Raw genomic sequence first — 20,020 nt, forward strand, 5'->3', positions numbered from 1 at the left:
TAGATCCCATCCGGCCCAGCTGACTTATCTATTTTCACACTCTGCAGTATTTCTAATATCTCTTCCTTGTGAACCTCAATCTCTTCTAGTCTAGACGCAAGTATCTCTGTATCTTCCTCCACAACACTTTCATTATCTATAGTGAACTCTGTCGAAAAATATTTATTTAGTACTTCCTCTATCTCCACTGACTCCACACACGACTTCCCACTCTTATCCTTGATTGTGCCAAATTTAACTCTCGTCATTCTTTTATTGCTGACATACCTATGGAAAGCCTTATGGTTAACCGTGATCCTATCTGCCAACAACTTCTCATGTCTCCTCCTGGCTCTTCTCAGCTCTCTTTTTAGGTCTTTCCTGATGTCGTTAGAACCCTTGAGCGCTCTAACTGAGTTTTCACGTTTTGTACTAACAGAAGACTTCTTGTTCTTCTTGACCAGGGATTCCACTTCCTGAGTAAACAGCGGCTCACGCGTTCTATATCTTCCTCCCTGCCTGACAGGTACATACTTATCTTGGACACACAGGAGCTTTTCCTTGAATAAGCTCCACATTTTTTATGTGCTTACCGCCTACAGTTTCCTACCCCACTCTGCGCTTCCTAAATCTTACCTCATTGCATCGTGATTTCCTTTCCACCAGCTGAAACTCTTGCTCCGTGGAGTACACCTATCCCTTTCCATCACGAAAGTAAACCTGAGAGAATTGTGATCGCTGTCTCCACAGTGCTCACCTACTTCCAAATCGAAAACCTGGCCAGGCTCGTTACCCAGTACTAAATCGAAAGTGGCTTCTTCCCTTTAAGGCATGTCTATTACTGTGTCAGGAAGCCCTCCCGCACACACTGGACCAAAACTGACCCATCTATTGTACTCGTACTGTCGTGATCTCAGTTAATATTTGGATATTGTCTTGAGTGTTCCAGAGTTTTTCATTGTCCCACAGTCCAGATGAAGTTTGTATTCCTCACGTACGGGAGCGAGAATTCTTTCAATGTCTCAGATCAGTTCCTGTGCCGAGAACATCAGAGTCAATGTCCCTTCCTCTACTCGGACTGACAATTTACACTTCTTCAATCTCCTATGATTCCATTTCCCAAAGAGATTCTCAAGATTTCCAAAGCTGGAGCCTAAATTATATGGTTTGCTTCCTAAACATTTTTTCCAACTGCCAACTGACAATATTTTCACAGTATCTCTTCACAAACCTCTGGCTTGCACCATTTCCAGGGATGAGAAGTCTCGTTTGGTGGAGAGCGTTCCTAGTCTGGTGAGTTTCACTTTGGAACAAAGATGGTTAATTGGCAATTTCCTGCGGTTGTTTGTAATGATGGGGGAGGGAGCGGTGCGGAATGAGCACTCTGACGAGCAGGAGGAAGTGTTGCCAATGACCAGAGTCAGAGAACAGAGGACAAGGGATGAAAGGAATCTAATGAAAAGCAGCACTACTGCTCAGGGCGTTCAATAACAACTGCAGAAACCCGATGTGTCGAGCAGTGTATCTGCAAAGAGAAACAGAGATAATGTTTTAAATGTGGAGCATTTCTGATGAAGAACTCGAGTTTCTCAAGTCTAATCAAATAACAGGCCTGGTTTGCAAAACAGACTTTGTGAACTTTGAATTGTTCCAGCAGGAAAGCATTCATAACGTAGTCAGCAGGATTCGAACCTACGTAGGGAAACCCCAAGGAATTTCTAACCCATTGCCTTAACCACTCGGCCATGACTACAGTCGGCGCCGCGCCCTGAGCATTGACCAAATCAGCCGTCATCTCATTGAAAGCTGCCGCTGACGAGAGTTAAATGTTTCCATCTCCATTCATACCTTTGCTGTCATTTGTAAGGTGCGAGACACCAATGTAAAAGAAGAAAAACACAAAGTTAGGACAAGATATTTGCTGCAAAATTGATTCAAAATTATTTATTGAAAGGAAAGTCACACTTGGCAATTTGCTAGATCTCTTTGCGAACATGACCAGCAGAGGTAATCAAGGGAGCTATTGATCTGAGTATTCTTGGATATGAAACAAACAAAGATTAGTGACATATTCATTTCTTTTTTTAGCGATCGAAATGGTCTTTCCTGATGGTTACAATGAAAGAGATGGTTCCTAATAAAAGACAGAGATTAAGTCGCTTGTAGATGTACTTCAATGTGATACGATTCACTTTCAGCCCCTAATTACCCCAGAGATGGAGGGGGTGAGTTACTTTTCTTCACTCTTCAACTCCACAGCATGGAGGTACAGACATGAAACCGCTAGAGATGGAGTTCTTGAATTGGGAACCAGCGACACTGAAGGAACTAGGCAAAAGTGAGGACTGCAGAAGCTGGAAACCTGATTTTAGATCAGAAAATTCCTTCATTACTGTCCTGGTGAGGGAGAAAGGTGATTGGCTCTCTCGATCAGATGGGGGCACCGGCGCATTGATGGCCTAATTTAATCACGGATATAATTGGAACTGTTCACTTTTAATGGTTCGTTGTTGTGTTTTGTTTTATTATACTTGAGCACTTTCTGGGACTTGGCAATACACTAAATCTCCAGTAGGTTTGGAAAATGCATTGCTGTTATTTGTGCGAACAGTTCATGTCAGAGACGACTCACAGTGCCTCACAGACAGCACTTAAGCTTCGGTGTGTCTGATTATGGTACTGCCTTTTCAGTTTTGATTCTGTTCCACGTTAAGAGCTTTCAGTTTTTGGATTCGCTGGAGAGCAAAGTGGGTAATGCGATACGTGAGGAATTTTTCTTCAGCCAATATCTTTGATGGCGAACTTGGGAAAGTGTCAAGAAGAATGGTCATTGGCAGCAAATATCCGGAAAAGCTGCATCTCTGGATCGGTTGGGCTCATCCACCCTCCAAACAAAATAGCCAAACTCGCTGGCTGAGTAACAAACAACATGCGTTTTTTTTTGCAAATGGTGTATTCAAACCGTTGCCGGTGGCTGGAGCATCTCAGACTTGTCGAGCATGGAAACAAATCCCGCGATCCAACTTGTCCTTGCTGAATAGATAACCGAAATTAATCCATACATTTCTGCCAATATTTGTGCCTTATCTCTCCGAGGTCTTCCTGTCTGTACACCCATTCAGATGCCTTTGAAATGTTGTGAGTGCACCAGACTCTGTCACTAAATGTGGCAAGTCATTCTACACACACAAAATTTCTGTGTGAAAAAACATGTGTCCCTCACATCCCTTTTAAAATTTTCCTCTCTCACGTTAAACGTTTGCTATGTAGATTTGAACTAGCGTGTCTTGTGAAGAAGTGCTCCCTGACTATTTACTCTGTCTGTCTTCCTCATGATTTTATAAGCTTCTGTGAGGTCAAACATAAGCACTGAAACTCCTGGGAAGCTGACGAAGCCTATTCAGTTTCGTTCTCATGTCCTAGCAGCGCAAACCTTGCAAATACTTGTAAAGGTTTTCTAAACTTCCACTTGCAAGAAGTGTGTCCAGCTGCAGCACTTGTTTGACCGCGTGTCTACTCTGGAGCTGCGGGTGGACTCACTGTGGAGCATCAGCAATTCTGGAGAGTTATGTTGCCTCCCAGGTGCTCAGGCCAGGGATGTCGCCCATCAGCTGAAGAGCATTCGAAAAGGGGATCATGAACAGTCAGTTGTCTTGGTGCATACAGGCACCAACGAAAAAAAAACGAGATGAGGACGTGCAGGGAGAATTCAAGCAGCTAGGAGAGAAATTAAAGAGGAGGACCTCAAAGGTAGTAATGTCGGAATTACTGCCTGTGCCATGTGACTGCCAGCGGAGAAATGAATAAAAAAAACAGCACGGTGAGCACGTGAGTTGAGGAATGGTGCTGCAGGGCGGGTTTCAGATTTGTTGGATTTTGTGACCAGTTCTGGGGAATGTGGAACTATAAGAAAATTGATCGACATCTGAACCAGATGGGAACGTATGTCCTTTCGTTAGTTTTTGCTACTGCTGTTGGGGAGGTTTTATACTAATGTGGCAGGGGGCTGGGAACCACAACATTAAACAAGTCGGCAGTGAGGTGGAAACTGGAAACGCTAAGAATCTGGAAGATAGCATTAATAATGGGAAGAGTAGGCAGAGAGCAGATGAATGCAAAAGAACTGGTGGCCTGAAATGCATCTACTTTAATGCATGGAGTATAGACAGATGAATTTAGGGCTGAGGTTGGTGCCTGGAATATGAGGTTATTGCGATCACAGAGATTTAGTTGATGGAAGGGCAGGGTTGGCAACCAAATGTTCTAGGATATAGACGCTTCAGACGGGACAGGGAGGGAAGTAAAAGGGAAAGGAGTTGTATTGCTGGTCAGGCATGATATCATGGCTGTGCGAAAGGAGGACACCATATAGGGCTTGGGTCGTGAGACACTATGGATGGAGCAGTGAAATAAGAAGGGTGAGGTTAGATTTTTGGGGCTGTATCACAGAGAGCGTGAGGTGAAAGAAAAATAGTTAAACAGACCATGGAAAGACGTAGAGGCAATAATTTAGTGTTGATTGGAGATTTCCGTTTTCCCAACATTGACAAGGATACTCTTAGCATCAGTGGTCTGGATGGGATACCATTTGTAAGAAGCCTCCAGGTGAGTTTTCTGGAGCGGTATATCAATAGTCCGACGAGGGAATAGGCCATATTGGAACTGATATTGGGGAATAAGCCAGGGCTGGTGATAGCAGTTGCCGTCGGTGATTTCTTTGGGAAGTGTCCAATATTCTGTAAGTTTTAGAATACTCATTGACAAAGATGAGAGTGGTCCTAAGGAAAGAGTACGAAACTGGGCCAAAGCTAATTATATCAAAATTATGCAGGAGGTCGGTAATGTGGATTGGACACAGCTATTTGTAGGAAAGTCCACAGTTCATATGTGTCAGGCTTTCAAAGATAGTTTAAATATAGTGCAGGATAGGCATGTCCCGTTGAAGGCAAAGGATTTGAGTACTGTTGATGACAGGACAATTGTACGACTCGCCAAGAGGAAAAGGGAAGCATACATAACGCCTCGGCAGCTAACAACATAATGGTCCCTGTAGGAACATGAGAAGTGTAGGACAAGTCTTAAACGAGGAATCAAGGGTGTTAAAAGGGGTCATGAAACAACTTCACGCTAGCACAATTAAGGAGAATCCTAAAGCCTATTATTCATATATAAGAAGCAAGCAGGTAACCAGAGAGAGGATTGGTACACTAAAGGAAAATTAAGGAAGGCTGTATGTCAAATCTGAGAGAATGGGTATGATTCTGCATGATTATTTTGCATCAGTGTTCACTGAGGAGAGGAACATGATGAATGTTGAGTCTAGAGGAAGACATTTGATTAATCTGGATCATGTTGACATAAGTAGGGAAGCTGTATTGGGCAGGCTAGGAGTAATTAATGTGGACAAATCCCCAGGAACGGATGGGATCTATTCCTGGTTCCTGAGTGATGTGAGAGAGGAAATAGCTGGGGCCCTGACAGATATCTTCGTGGCATCCTTCAGCACAGGTGAGGTTCTGGCCGACTGGAACGTTGCTCATATTGTCCCCTGTAAAAGAAGGATAGTAGCGATATTCCGGATAACTACAGAACAATGGGCCTAACATCAGTGTTGGGAAAGTTGCTGGAGAAGGTACTGAGTGATAGGATCTATTCATATTTAGAAAATAATGTGCATATCAGTGAGAGGCATTGAGTCTTTCGGGGAAGTGCCTAAGTTGATAGATGAAGGAAAGGCTGTTGATGTCATATACATGCACTGCAGTAAGGAGTTAGATAAGGTTCCCCATGGTAACCAAATACAGAACGTAAAGTAACATGGTGTGCAGGGTGTTCTAGACAGATGGATAAAAGAATTATTTGAGCAATAGGAGACAGAGTGGCAGTTGAATGGAGTTTCTGGAAATGGAGAAAGATGACCAGTAGTGCTCCACAGGGGTCAGTGTAGTGGTCACTGCTGTTTGAGATATACTTAAATGATCTGGAAGAGAGCACTGTTGCAATAATCCGAAAGTTTGCAGATGACACGAAGATTTCTGGACTAGCAGAAATTATAAGTGACTATTAAAGAATACAGGAGGATATAGATATACTGGAAAGTTGGGCTTAAAAGTGGCAGCTGGGGTTCAAAACAGACAAATGTGAGGTGACGCATTTCGGTCAGTCTAATTCTAGATGGGGTCATACAATGAACGGAACAGCTTTGAGGGAAAAAACGTTGATGGATAGAGAGATCTGTGAGTGCAGGTCCATTATACACTGAAGTTTGCTGCACAGGTGGATAGAGTGGTCAAGCAGGCATAGAATATGTTTGGCTTCATTGGATGGGGTATTGAATAAAATGGCTAACAAGTCATGTTAAAACTGAACAATACATTGGTCTGACCACACTTAGAATACTGTGTAAATTTGTGGTCGCCACATTACCAAAAGGATGTGGACGCTTTGGAGAGGGCGTGTAAAAGGTTTCAGCGGATGTTGCCTCATATGGATGGTGCAATCTCGGAAGAGAGGTTGAGTAGGTTAGGTTTGTTTTCATTAGAAACAAGGAGTTTGAGGGAGACCTTTCTGAGGTTTACATAATCATGAAGGGTACAGAGAGGGTAGATAGAGAAAAGTTTTATTTCCCAGGTTGAAGGATTAAATACCGACAGGTCACGCTTTCAAGGTGAGACGTGAAAAGTTTAAGAGGGAGACACGTGGCAACTACTTGACACAGCGGGTGGTGGGTGTCTGGAACGCGTTCCCAGCAGAGACGGGAGAGGTAATCACGGTAGATATATTTAAGAGGCATCTGGACAGATGCATGAGTAGGTGGGGAGCAGAGGGATACAGATGCTTAGGAATTCGGTGACAGGTTTAAACAGTAGATTTGGATCGGCTCAGGCTTGAATGGATGAAGGGCCTGTTCCTTGTCTGTACATGTTTTTTGGTCTTTCTTCTTAAATTACGCCAATTTCATTACAAAATTTGCGAGGTCTCAGTGTCTGAAGTGAATCCATGCTGAAACACTAGTCATAACAAATCTGAGTGTTGGCTTTTGTGTGATAGCGTGGTCGAGCGGTCTAATGTGCTGGATTTTAAGCTTCAGTTTCTATCGAATGGTGGCTTCAAATACCAGCATTGTCAGTGAGAGAACTGCGCATGTGTGGATGCCTATTAATTTGAGTGTTTGCAGCTCCTCAGTGTGCTTACCCTCTCGGTGATAAAATCAGCGACCGTCTCTGAAAACAACGCAAGTTCCTGCTGTCGGACAGATCCTCACATCCCGTCGATAACTTTGCTTTTGGATATCTGCGTTGCCAGTTTCTGTCTCTCAAATGGTCAGTGCATTTGGCTGAAATGTTGGTGGTTCGAGCCCACCCAGGGAATAAGCCTCAAATATTTCGGCACAAGCATTTACCCCGACCATGGGGTTACACGCAGCAGAATACGACATCACTTTCTCCAAGCTCCCGATGCCAACAGAAAGCGGCCACTGCAGCATCAATCAGCGACTTTCTGCCAAGCCATGGGAAACAACTCGTGGAAACTGTTCCCTCAGTAACAGCTCTTTCCGTGTGAAAGGAGCAAAACTTTCACTTTAAATTGGAAAGGGCTTCAGGACATTGGAATGTTGCTCCAGTTCTTCGAACGTGTTATAAATAAAACTCCTGACTTGAAAATAAGAAGTGGTAAAGGTTTTAGGTAGAAAGAACAAATAAAGTGTTCATTCAGACGACTCTGTCTCGTCAGCAGATGGGAAATGCCCCAAACTGTAAAGGGAAATGATTGGGTTTCCTGAGGTAATTGCCCGACTGAGTTACTGTCTGCCAGAGAGATTGGAATTCACATCAGCGACAGAAAGGTGTGGGTAAAAATATGAAGATATTAAGGTTGAAACTTAAATCCCGGGACAAGTGGGGAATAGATTGTAATGCTTTGAAGGAATAACTGAAGTGAAAGGTGTGAATGATATTTTTGTGATTAGGAGGAATGAACTGGATCCTAACAAATTGCTGATGTATTATGCTCACAATGTCATAGCAAACTAATCCACAGTGCACCGTGCTTGGTTAGCTCAGTCGGTGCAGTGTGAGATGCTTAATCTGAGGGTGGTGGGTGCAAGCCTCACAATGGGCGCTTTCACTGCTTAATACAATTCCGGCTCTTCGTTCCACGTGCAGTATTGTTGCTGCTTTCATTGACACATCTGTCCACCTGCTTTTGATCACACGTCGGTTTCTGAGTGAACACTGTTTCCATTTTACTGGTGGCGCCAGAGACAATTTTTCAATGCAGCCGAAAATACAATGAATGATGTCCGTTTGAAAATGTGAGGTTCCAAACCAACCGTGCACCACCCAAAGTGTTCAAAGGCACGGAAAGCGAATGGCCACTTGCGAGGGGTCTGACAGGGACGGATCAATGTCACATGGGTCCTGAACCAATTTTCAGTGATTCAGATTGTTCTGATGGAAACCGAAGGGTACTCTCCCTCATCGTTTTACAATTGTTCTTCTTGTGTTTAACGTAATGAACAGTATATTGTCAGGAACGAGAATGGAGGTGCGGCAGGATCGTGAGGTTTCAGTGTGGGACATAGACACAGTAAGTCAAATATACCCAGAGCACGGGAGAGTTGTTTGGTCCAGGATCACTGCCATCTTCTGTTTCAGAATCAACAAATGAAATTACTGGAAAATCTCAGCAGGTCTGGTTGCATCTTGGAAATATAAATTGAGTTAAGACTTCGGGACTAGTGGCACTTCTTTTCCATGTCCATCTCCACCTGCTTTTGCACACTCTTCCTTTTTATTGAATGTCTCCTGACTTCCAACTTTATTTTCAGCTTCTCTTTTATTACTTCCTCTCCAACAATTTTCCCAGTCTCCAGTTTTGAATCAGAACTGTTCAATCTTGCACATTGCCCAGGACTTCGAACTAACAAATAACTGTTTCTATTTCCTTAGATAGCAGATGGCCAGAGACTGGAAGGCAGCATTGTTCCGAAAACTCATCCATGATTCAACCCGAGTACATAGGGAGTAAGACGGTTACACGCAGCCGAATACGACACCATGTTCTCCAATCCCCCGATGCCAACTCAAAGCGGCCACTGCAGCTTCAATCAGGGCTTCCTGCCAAACCCTGGGACACAGCTCGTGGAAACTCCTTTCTCATTAACTGCTCTTCCCGTGGGAAAGGAACAAAGCTTCCATTTTAAATTGGAAACGGCTTCAGGAGATTGGAAGGTTGTTCCTGTTCTTGGAACGTGTTATCAACAAAACTCCTGTCTTGAACATAAGAAGTGGTAAACGTTTTAGGCATGAAGAACAAAGAAAATGTTGATTGTGAGGACTCTGTCTCGTCAGCAGATGGGAAATTCCCAACACTGTAAACGGAAATGATTGGGTTTCCTACGGTAACTTTCTGACTGATTTACTGTCCGCCAGAGTGACTGGAAATCACTTCGTATGAAAATATTCGGGTTGAATCTTAAATGCCAGGACAAGTGCTAAATAGATTGTAATGTTTTGAAGAAATAACAAAAGTGAAAGATGTCAATTATTTTCTGTGTGATTGGGAGGAATGAGCTGGATCTTTGCAAATTGCTGTGCCAGGTGAATTGTGCTCAGAATGAAATAGCAAATTAATTCGTCTTGTGCCAAGCCTGCATATCTCAGTTCGATGAAATGTGAGGTGTTTAATCAGAGAGTCGTGCGTCCAAGCCCCATAATAGTCGTTTTCACTGTTTAATAGAGTTCCAGCTCTTCGTTCCACATGCAGAATTGCAAACGAACGCTGATGGAGCACTCTTGTTGCTTTCATTGACACATATGTCCTCCTGCTTTGATCACATTCCGGTTTCTGAGTGAAAACTGTCTGCACTTCACTGGAAGCGCCAGAGTCAACTTTATCAGTGCAGCTGAAAATACTATGAATCATGTCCATTTCTAAACGTGAGATTCCACTACATCCGTGCATTCTCCAATGTATTCAAAGACACAGAACGCGAATGGCCATTTGTTAGTGGTCTGACAGAGACGCTTAATGTCTCATGGGTCCTGAACAACAATTAACTGATTCAGAATGTGCTGATGGAACGGAACGGAGTTCTCCCTGAACGTTTTGCAATTGTTCTTGTGTGTGCTCCTGTAAGTTTATGTTATGAACAGTTTATTGCTAGTAAAGAGGGTGGGGGTGGGGAAGGATTCTGAGGTTTCAGTGTGGGACAAACGTGATCTGATCGAACGGGTAAGTCAAATATTCCTAGAACATTGGAGAGCTGATTGGTCCAGGATCACTCCCATCTTCTGTTTCAGAATCAACAAATGAAATTGCTGGAAGTTCTCAGCAGGTCCGGTCGCATCTTGAAAATGAAAGCCGAATGAGATTTCGGGACTGGTGACACTTCTTTTTCCATCTCCATGTCCCTCTGCCTTTCTACAAACTTCCTTTTCATTGAACTTGCCCTGACTTCAAACTTTATATTCAGCTTCACATTTATTGCTTCCTCTCCAAACATTTTCCCAGTCTCTAAAATTTCCTTAGATACCAGATGGCCAGAGATTGGAAGACAAAGGAGGACGGTTAGCGCTTTCAGAATATCGAGCCTGCTCCGCCATTCGATTTGGCTAATATCGTTCTTAACCCCATTCTCCAGTCCTCTCCCTGAACACTTACTCCCCAGTCTTAGGATCCAGTCTTTTTCCCAGAGTGGGTCCTAATCCGTCCCAAAACCCTCCACATCTGTTGGCAGCTGTTACACCGTGTCTACGTGTCATCAATCTCAGTTTCAGTGATTTTCGGCAAACACGAACTGTTTTGAGCAGCTCGATCGGGTCTCTGGCCCCACTGTGATCCTGTGGTGGAGCAGTAATCATCTTCATCTCCTAGAAAGGATCGGCGCTTCAAAAAAAAACGGACAGAAAGAAAGATAGGCTTGTGTGTCAAAGTGACCTGGTCAGTAAACCTTACTCTGTATATCCCCGCACATTTTAGCTGTTGTGGTGAAAGGGAATATCAGTCCAATTAATTTCCATTTTCGCTTTAATTCGATATGTTTTCTTCCTTGTTCTGAATATGCAGGGATGTTTCCAGCACTGATGGTCACCATTTCTAAGAGTGCATGCCGCGAGCCCTGATATTTACTGGAGAGTAGCCGTATCAGTTTGTGGGAAAGTGGCCCAGTACAAAGCTTAGAAGAAACATTGTTGTTCCCTCTTTACGGACGACAGTCTTTCATATCATGATCGATGGGGCTTTATTGCATATTCATCAACAAGCCTTGTTTTGAATTTACTCGCCCAATACTACTGTAGCGGTGGAAAGAATATAATTCCGAAGACCTGCTGCGTGAATTTCATTTTCAAATTTCTATTCGCAGTGGTCCTTCATATGTGGCGATGTTTATATCACTGATGGCCATCCTGTTTAAGAGTGCAGTTACATATGTTCCTCTGTCTTGGCGCTGCAGGCAAAATTGACTGCGCCTTTTCAGCCAAGATTTCCTGGACATTTCGATATGGTATTCTTTATTTTTTCGATCATGTCCACTTTAAGGACACAGTTACCGGGCACTGATCCTTTCTGTAACAACAGTACCGCATTTGCTTTACATGCGAAGGTGGCCTGGATCAGTAACAAGGAGAGCATTCATTTCCTTCTGTCACAGCGAACACTGGATTCGTGATGTTAGTCTCTGTCAAATACATCCGAAAATGTGCTCTGAAAGCTTCATTTGAACGCTGTCTGGCGTTTCTCAACGTGTGTCAACCAAAACCAGAAATCCTCAATCATAGTTTGGAGCAGTTCACATATTCGAGTTTCGAAGCAGCAAACACGGATACAGTTCATTCAGAATGAAAAGATTTACAGGCACAGATGAACTATCGTCTCTTGTTCTCATACTGTGTCTGATATTAGCGTGTGGCCTGAAGTCTAAGCCATGTTGTAACTGAAAATGAGGAGATCACAGACAGGCTGCCAAATGACAGTATGTACTTTGTTTTCTTGTTCTCACAGAGTTCCAGGAAAGTATGACAGCGAGGGAGAGGAATGCAAGTCACGTGCAGCTCTTGTGAAACACCTTCTGTCTGATTCAGTCATCAACAAGAAACGTGAATGTGACTAAAGAGGGACGCCTTTTCACAACTCGAACAAAGCGCAATCACGAACAGTGACCACCTCTCTGACATCTCAGATCGCTTTTGACCTTCCCTGAATATGTATAGGAACTAATTTTTGCACACCTCAAAGTGAGAACTGTTTGATTTACCGACAATAAGTGAGTCACATGTCCTTGATTCCCACATAGGTTTCTAACTCAGCTTGCAGCCAGGTGGCAGTTGTTCATGGCTCTGATGGATAATGCACTATTATGGAGAAATAACATGAAAGTTGGAACTCTTATTGGCTCTGGGTTTCGAATACTCTTGCTACGTGTTCTGCCACTCTCGGATTCCAGTGCTAAACCAGTTTTTCAGTTCATCTGAGCAGCAGGAGAGTCGGCGTTTCTGGCAGGAGCAGAATTCATCATCTCCAGTGATCACTTAATCTGAGGGGAGAAAACGAGTAAAGTTTTATCCAGCGACTAATCGGAATTGCATTCCGTTTCAGCATGGCAGCAGATATGGGCTAGCAAATTCAAAGCCATATTTTCTGATGAGAACAGCAAGTACGACCGCTCAGATAGAGCAATTCCTCCTCACCGCTTATTCTGCAGAACTGGTACCGTTGCTGTGAGTATGCTGCATGGTATCATCAGGTACATGCTCTTGGGATTCTGGTTTTGGCCTATGTGCTCGCGTGGCTGAGCAACCTGAGACTCTGATGTAAGATTCCACTTCTTAACAAGGCTTGTGTTTGTATCCCTGCGCGGCCACGTGTGCTAATGGATGAAGCTGGCAACGTTTTGCAGGGATGTGTTTTGTTAAAGTTGAACAGAAGAAGTAGTCATTTCTACGAACCCGGCTGTGATGTGGCACAGCAGAAAGCAACCAACATGTCAGTGCCCACGCTGGTTTCCCCTTCTGCTGTAGTTGTCACGTTCCCCTCCAGCTCGAAAGGCCACCAGCATAATATGCGACTTAAAAACAGGCTGCTCCAAACTTTCATATTCCAGACAATTTGCATTTTTCACAGTTTCTCTGAAAGTGAATGGAGATATTTATTTCCCTGTTGATGTGAAATTAGGTTCTACATTGAGTCTGCTCACAGTTTTCTGTTGTTGTTGCGAAAAGGAGGGAAATTGCGATACGAAACTTGGTTACTTTTCCATAATTTCCTTAATTTCTGTCCTGATGAGAGAGGCTGGTGATTGGTACTCTCGATCCGGTGGAGACATCAGCCCAAATGTTCGCCTCGTCTAATCGAGACTGTAATTGGTAATCTTCATTTTTAATGGTTCATTGTTAGTCAGTTCTGATTCATGTTACTTGAGCACTTTCCTGGCAGTATTGGTGCTCTAAGGCGTCAGTACGTTGAAAGCACCATTTGGAATTGACTCGCTGCAATTTGTGTGAGCAGCTCATGACCCAGATGACTCGCTCTGCCTCACAGACAGCATTCATGAGTCCGTGTGTCTGAAAATATGTTCTCTTTGTCAGTTCTGTTTCTGTTCATGAGTTGTCAGTTTTTGGTTTCGCTGGAGACACACACACAAAGACCCACACGCACACATATATTTTGTGTGATGATTTTTTTTGGTACTTTCAGAGTTACATTGTACTTTGCTCAGAAACTACATACATTCATGTAGAACTCTGAGCTCAAAAACTGCATGAAATTATGTAAAACTCTGTTATCTCACTTTTTGGATTGGAATCAATCTAAACATCAGGTCATAGACAGAGAACACCGGGGCTAACGCCTTCAGCATATTGTCTAGCTATTACCATTGTTAACAGCTAACCCGAGAATGCAACTTTTAAAAAAAGTCTTAACAGACAATCAATTCTTCAATGTATAATTTCAGTTACATCACACTGCAAATCTTTGCTATAAATTCTGTGTTACGATCGAGCCTTCCACAAACACCTAATGAAGGAGCATCGCTCCGAAAGCTAGTGTGCTTCCAATTAAACCTGTTGGACTATAACCTGGTGTTGTGTGATTTTTGACTTGGTACACCACAGTCCAACACCGGCATCTCCGAATCACAACCTATTCCCGACAGCTTGCAAGTGTTCCCTTAGAAACTGCAGCTTTTGGAAACGTATTACTGGGACAAAGTCATTGCTCAATGTGATGGGATGCACCGTCAATCCCTAATTACTCGAGAGATTGAGATTTTGAGTTACTCCGCAGAACCCTGGATGTCCTCAGTAGCGGGGTACAGGCATGATGACATGAGGCAAGGATTTAGATGAAGTGACTTTGAAGAAGCAGCGAAATATTTTCAACTGGGAAACGCAAAAACCTTGGAGGGGTAATTGTGGTGATAGCTTTCGCTTGTATTTGCTGCCATTGTCCTTCCAGACAGATGCTGATCGATCACTGAATTGTTCTGGCAGGATCCGTGTGTGTGTTCTGGGTGCAACCAGGATTTAGTTTTCATTCGGATAATTCACAAGAAGAGAATTAAATCTTCATTTCCTGACTGGGAATGAAAGCCTGTTCTGGGCAATGCAAACTCAGACTCGTATGCAGGGATATCCATTGATACTGCAGTAGCCTTTGGGACCTGAACAAACTCCAGTGCCTGCTCCTCACGTCATAATCGTCTTCGTCAGCAGTGTTTCTCTCTCCAAGTTTCCAAGTCGGTTGATATTATCACCCTTGGTTTCAATGTGAAGAAGGCAATGCTGTGATAATCTGCTGTTGTTCAGCAGATATACTGCAGCAAGTTAAGTAAAGACTGATGCTAACACGAGCTCGTTTTGAGCTGCGCTGATGTGTTGGCAGCAAGAAAGGCAACGTTCAACTCGCCTCATTCCGGATGACGGGCTCGAAATGACCAGTGGTTTCCCGCTGAATTAGTTCAGGCTCTGGAATGTAAAAAACTTCAAGTATGAAAGTACAGTGAAAGGAAATGTTTCACAGAGCGGGGCATTCCAAGTGAAACAGTGACGGTGGTTATGTTTGCTGATTTTTCACCTTGTGAATGCTGTTTCCCTGATGTGGACGTTTACATTACCTATAGACAAACTGTCACAGTCAGACCTGGTCTTTGGGTCAGTGACGGAATTGGTAACATGCCTGATGTCGAATGAGGGGATTGTCGGTTCGCATTTAAAATCACGAGAATGCACGTGCTAGTCCATTCCTGTTGTCTGTCAGGAACGGAAGGGTTTGGGTTTTCGAATTTACAGTTTCTTTCGTCCAATTCAAATTCTAGCTTAGATCAACGTCTCTCATGGTCTGTAGAACTGGCTTTGGTTTAACCAAAAGCTGCCTTTTGGCGGTTAAACTTGCATGTTGGAGCGGACATCTGAAGTGAAGCACAAGGAGCTGGTCAAATCCTGAGAACTCTGCCACTCTCGGGGAATGTGTCTGTGTGTCTCTTTCTGTGGGAGACGCGACGTGGGTAATAACACAGTGTGACTATGTCAAACTTCAATCCCATTGTTGTGTCATCTAAGAGCAAAGCGAGAACCTCACTGCCATTTGCACTGGAAACATCAGAACACATAAGGTTATGGACCAAAGCTGGAAACTGGGAATAGAATCGATGAATGTCTTTAAACCAGACTGCACCATGGGCCAAATGGGATTTTCCTTTCTGCAAAACTTGAAGACGAGTAGAAACCAATCTGCAGTGAAACTGATCAGAAATGAAATTGAAAATCCATTTCATTGAGAATAAGTGCAAGAGCGTCTGTCTTCATTCCATGTAATCTCGTAGTTAGGATTTGGAACTCTAACCACAATAGTGTTGGTTCTATTCTCGGACAGGGAATGCATGTTTTATTGTGCAAATATATCGTGGTACCAGTATTTCTTACCACTGGTCCGAACCTGGTAATGCTTGGTTTTGTGCCAGGTTATCAAAAATCAAAAAGATACAGATTTTGGAAATATGAACTAAAAACAAGAATTGATAGAGAAACACGCTTCAACTGGCAACATCTGTGGAGAGAAACAGTTTTTTTTTTCTTAAGATGGACAGGAAACAGGTTAGTTTTCGATTTCAAGATTATACTGTTGGGAAAATGATAATCATACCTGTCGAATCAGGATATTTATCAAAATAACTCTTGAGCTTACAAACATCGAATTTACAATCTTAAAAGGACTTAATCAGCTGTCATGCTACATTCATTTTCCTGAGCTGGTGGAAGGCTATGTTTTAATGACTACATTTCCTTTTAGTTTCCGTTAGTTAGCAGTTTCGCCGAATGGAGAATTGTTTCTTTCAGTGTCTGCCTCAATATGTGTCTTTGTTTTTTCTATATTTGTCTCTGTATCCTCCTGGGCCTTTTTCACATTCTCCGACTCTCTGGCTGTCCATATCCCTCATTTCCCATTTCTGCTCTTGAAAAGCCTGACATTCAGAGACAGTTTGATATTCGAACTTTCTGACGCCTGGCTGGAGTCGGTCGAAGGAGTCTCACATTCTCTGGATAATGCGTCTGTCTCTTCGACCTGAGGCAAGGAGACATTTCTTCCTCAAAATCTAAAGACCCTTTCGAAGTTAAAGTTGAATTCCTTATCCAATAGAAAAAGAAAGTAATTACATGATAGCTGAAGAAGAACAACGATGCATTTACTGTTGGTGTACAACGAATGAATGGTGACAGCAGAGAATGAGGGTGATCATGTCGTGGTGTCAGTGCCATTACCACAACATTTCCCGGGAATGCTGCAGTGTCTCCAGCCTCACCACTTAATTACCACAAAACTGGGAATGAAGGGATGAGAATAAGAGGATGAGAAGCAGAAGTGCTTGTGGAACTGCGGGAAGAATCTCCAGGTTAAAATAGTAGTTAAAAAGAGCAACCTACACTACTGGATTTAAACCAGGAAAATGAAGCCGGAACGCAAAATCAGAATGTACAGCAATTCAAACAGGACACTGAGTTTCTTGATCAGCAACACAATACTTGCGAGAAATAACGAGCTTTCAATACAATGAGCAGGCACCAGTGTGATGGGAGCTGCTTTCACCAGCTAAGCCATGGCGTCACGTTAAGAGCCAGATTTCTCGTCCATATGTACAATGCCTGAACTACTTGATCACAGGAATTCGAAAACACGTTTTCTGTATTAATGTTGCTCAGTCTGAATGGCAATCGAACTCTGCTTTTGCAAAAACAGACATTTCAATGCTGAGCATGCCCCACTAAAAAGGCACAGAAAAAGACAGTATCCTCTTGCATTGGCATCCAACAGATATTTACGTCAATTTAAACTGACAGAATAAAGAGGATGTGCTCATCTCCTCTCGCGTCTCATTAACCACGTTAATACACACGCAGGGATTTTCAAACCAAGATGAACAGGCTCATTGTTGTGAATTGACAGCAGTGGTGTGTGAGTCATTGCGAACAGTGAGCAATAAATGCTGAACCAATAGCACTGACACTGAGCCCTGCACCATCAGCTCCACACTCACATCTTGTGTCATGTCTCCTCGGCATCAGTGCATTTGACTTTAATTATTCTACCCTGCACCTCTCCTCAATTTATTCAGACCGCTTGCAGGGTCGAATTAGAACATGCAATTATTAGAAATGCATTTCTGGGACACAGTTGTCATTCAATGAGATAAGATTCACTGCCCATCTTTAATTATCTCAAAGATGTAGGGGACTAGTTACTTTTGTTAACTCATCAAATCCTTAGTATGGAGATACTGACAAGAAACCGCTAGAGATGGAGTTCCTGGATTGCGGAAAGCAGACCGACCCCAAACTGCTAACGTAACTCACCCAGGGAAGAGCAGATGGACCCCACTCTGTCAATGTAACTCAACCAGGGGACAGAAGTCTGACATCACACGATCAATGTAACTCAACGAGGAAATTATGGCCTGACCGCACTCTGTTAATATAACTCACCCAGGGAAGAGTAGACTGACACCACTCTGTCAATGTTAGTCATCCAGGGAAGAGCAGACTGATCCAACACTTTATATGTAATTCACCCAGCAAATGGCAGACTGACACCACTCAGAGAAGAGCAGGCTGTACCCATTCTGTCTCTGTCTCTCATCCAGGAAAGAGCAGGCTGATCTGATTCTGTCAATGAAACACAAGCAGGGAGACGAGCCTGACCCCACTCTGTCAAAGTAACTCACTCAGAGAAGAGAAGACTTATTCCATTGTGTCTATGTGAATCATCCAGCGAAGACAGTAATGAAACCATACTTGCTGTTAAACACAGACAGAGAAGAGCAGACTCTCACGATTCTGAGAAAGTAATGCGCCCGTGGAGGAGCAGACTGACACCACTCTCCTAACGTAGCTCACCCAGGGAAGAACAGACTGAGTGCACTCTGTGACATTACTCTCTCAGAAAGGAGCATTCTGTTAATATGACTCTCCCAGGGAAGAGCAGATGAAGCCCAATCTGTCAATGTGACTCAACCAGGGAAGAGCACTCTGACCTCACGCGATCACTTTAACACACCTACGAAATTGCAGACTGACGCCACTCTGTCAATGCAACTCACTCAGGGAAGAGCAGACTGATCCCACACTGTCCAAATAACTCACTCCGTGAAAAACAGACTGACGCCACTCTGACAATGTATCTCGCACAGGAAAGAGTAGACTGATGCCATTCTGTCAATGTAACTCACTGAGGGAAGAGCAAACTGACGCCACTCAGTCAGTGTTACTCACCGAGGGAAGGGCAGAATGACCCCACACTCTCAGTGTAACTCAGCAGACTGATCCCACACGGTCAATATAAGTAATTCACTGAAGAGCAGTCTGACCCCACTCTATAAATGTAATTCACTCAGGGAAGAGCAGACTGATCCCATTCTGTCTATGGCACTCACCCAATGAATGAACACTAATCCCACTCTTCCAATGTAACTCGCCAGAGAAGAGCAGACAGAAGCCAGACTGTCAACATAAATTATCGAGGGAAGAAAATACTGACGCCGCTCTTTTTGTTTCACTCAGGCAGGGAATAATAGACTGTCACCACTCTGTGAAAGAAATTCGCCCAGGGAAGGGAAGACTGACCCTACTATATCTGCTTGACTGACACAGGTAAGAGCAACTAATCCAACTCTGACAATGTCTCTCCCTCAGGGAAGAATACCCTGACCCCTCTCTGTCCATGTAGCTCACCCGGGAAACAGCAGACTAACCCCACTCTGTCTATTGAAGTTCACAAAAATCCTCTGAAGTAAGTCCTATCCAGACACTCTCCACATCACTGTCTTTGTAACCGTGTGCGTTCAATGGCGAATCCAAATAACCTGCAAATGTTCAGAATGTGGTAGCAAACCAGAGCTACCACACAGAAATTGGGCGAATGTGCAAACTTCCATCAGGCAGACACCTAAGCCTGGAATGGAAACCAAACCTGACAGCAGTCGTGATTATAAAATGGCAGAACAGAAACCCAGCAAAAAGAATTGCGTCCCTATGTGTTGCAACGATTCTGAGTATTAATTAGGCCCCCTCACTGTAGTTAATTTCCATTTTCATCACTGCCAACCTTCTTCAAAGCAAAGCACGCACTTGTTTCTTTCAGAATTCTGATATCCTGCTTTCATCCCGGTTTGTGCCTAATCATATTTCTGACTTTACAAACTACGTCATAACAGGTTGACAACTGCAGAATGAGCTTTGTTCCGTTCTACACTGATGTTGATAGTTGTAATACAGCATATTCGAGTAGGACTTCATGCGCTTGCGGGTGGTGAATTCGCGGCATTATGGCTTCTTTTTTTCGTTTTCGGTCGGGTATTTCGAGTTCATTGCGCAGACTTCTGAAGAAGACTTCTTGGAGTCGAAATGGTAACTGTGTTTTCTCTCGAAAGACAGACGTAGCTTTATTTCTGTTCTCTTATAAATTGATCTTCTTCTGATCTTTGCAAGTGAAATAGGGTGCATTGCTATTGCGCGTTTTTAGTTTCAAAATCAATAGAAACATAAAG

At 43.4% G+C, this 20,020-nt stretch overlaps 1 non-coding gene across 1 annotated transcript; it reads right to left on the reverse strand.

Annotated features, from left to right (window-relative positions):
• Positions 1–1,650: 1,650 nt before the first annotated feature.
• Positions 1,651–1,732, reverse strand: trnas-aga (transfer RNA serine (anticodon AGA)). Its single transcript has one exon. It is a non-coding gene; the product is annotated as a tRNA-Ser (tRNA).
• Positions 1,733–20,020: the final 18,288 nt, after the last annotated feature.

The sequence above is a fragment of the Chiloscyllium punctatum genome, chromosome 34 (genome assembly GCF_047496795.1).
Source record: "Chiloscyllium punctatum isolate Juve2018m chromosome 34, sChiPun1.3, whole genome shotgun sequence".
NCBI lineage: Eukaryota > Metazoa > Chordata > Chondrichthyes > Orectolobiformes > Hemiscylliidae > Chiloscyllium > Chiloscyllium punctatum.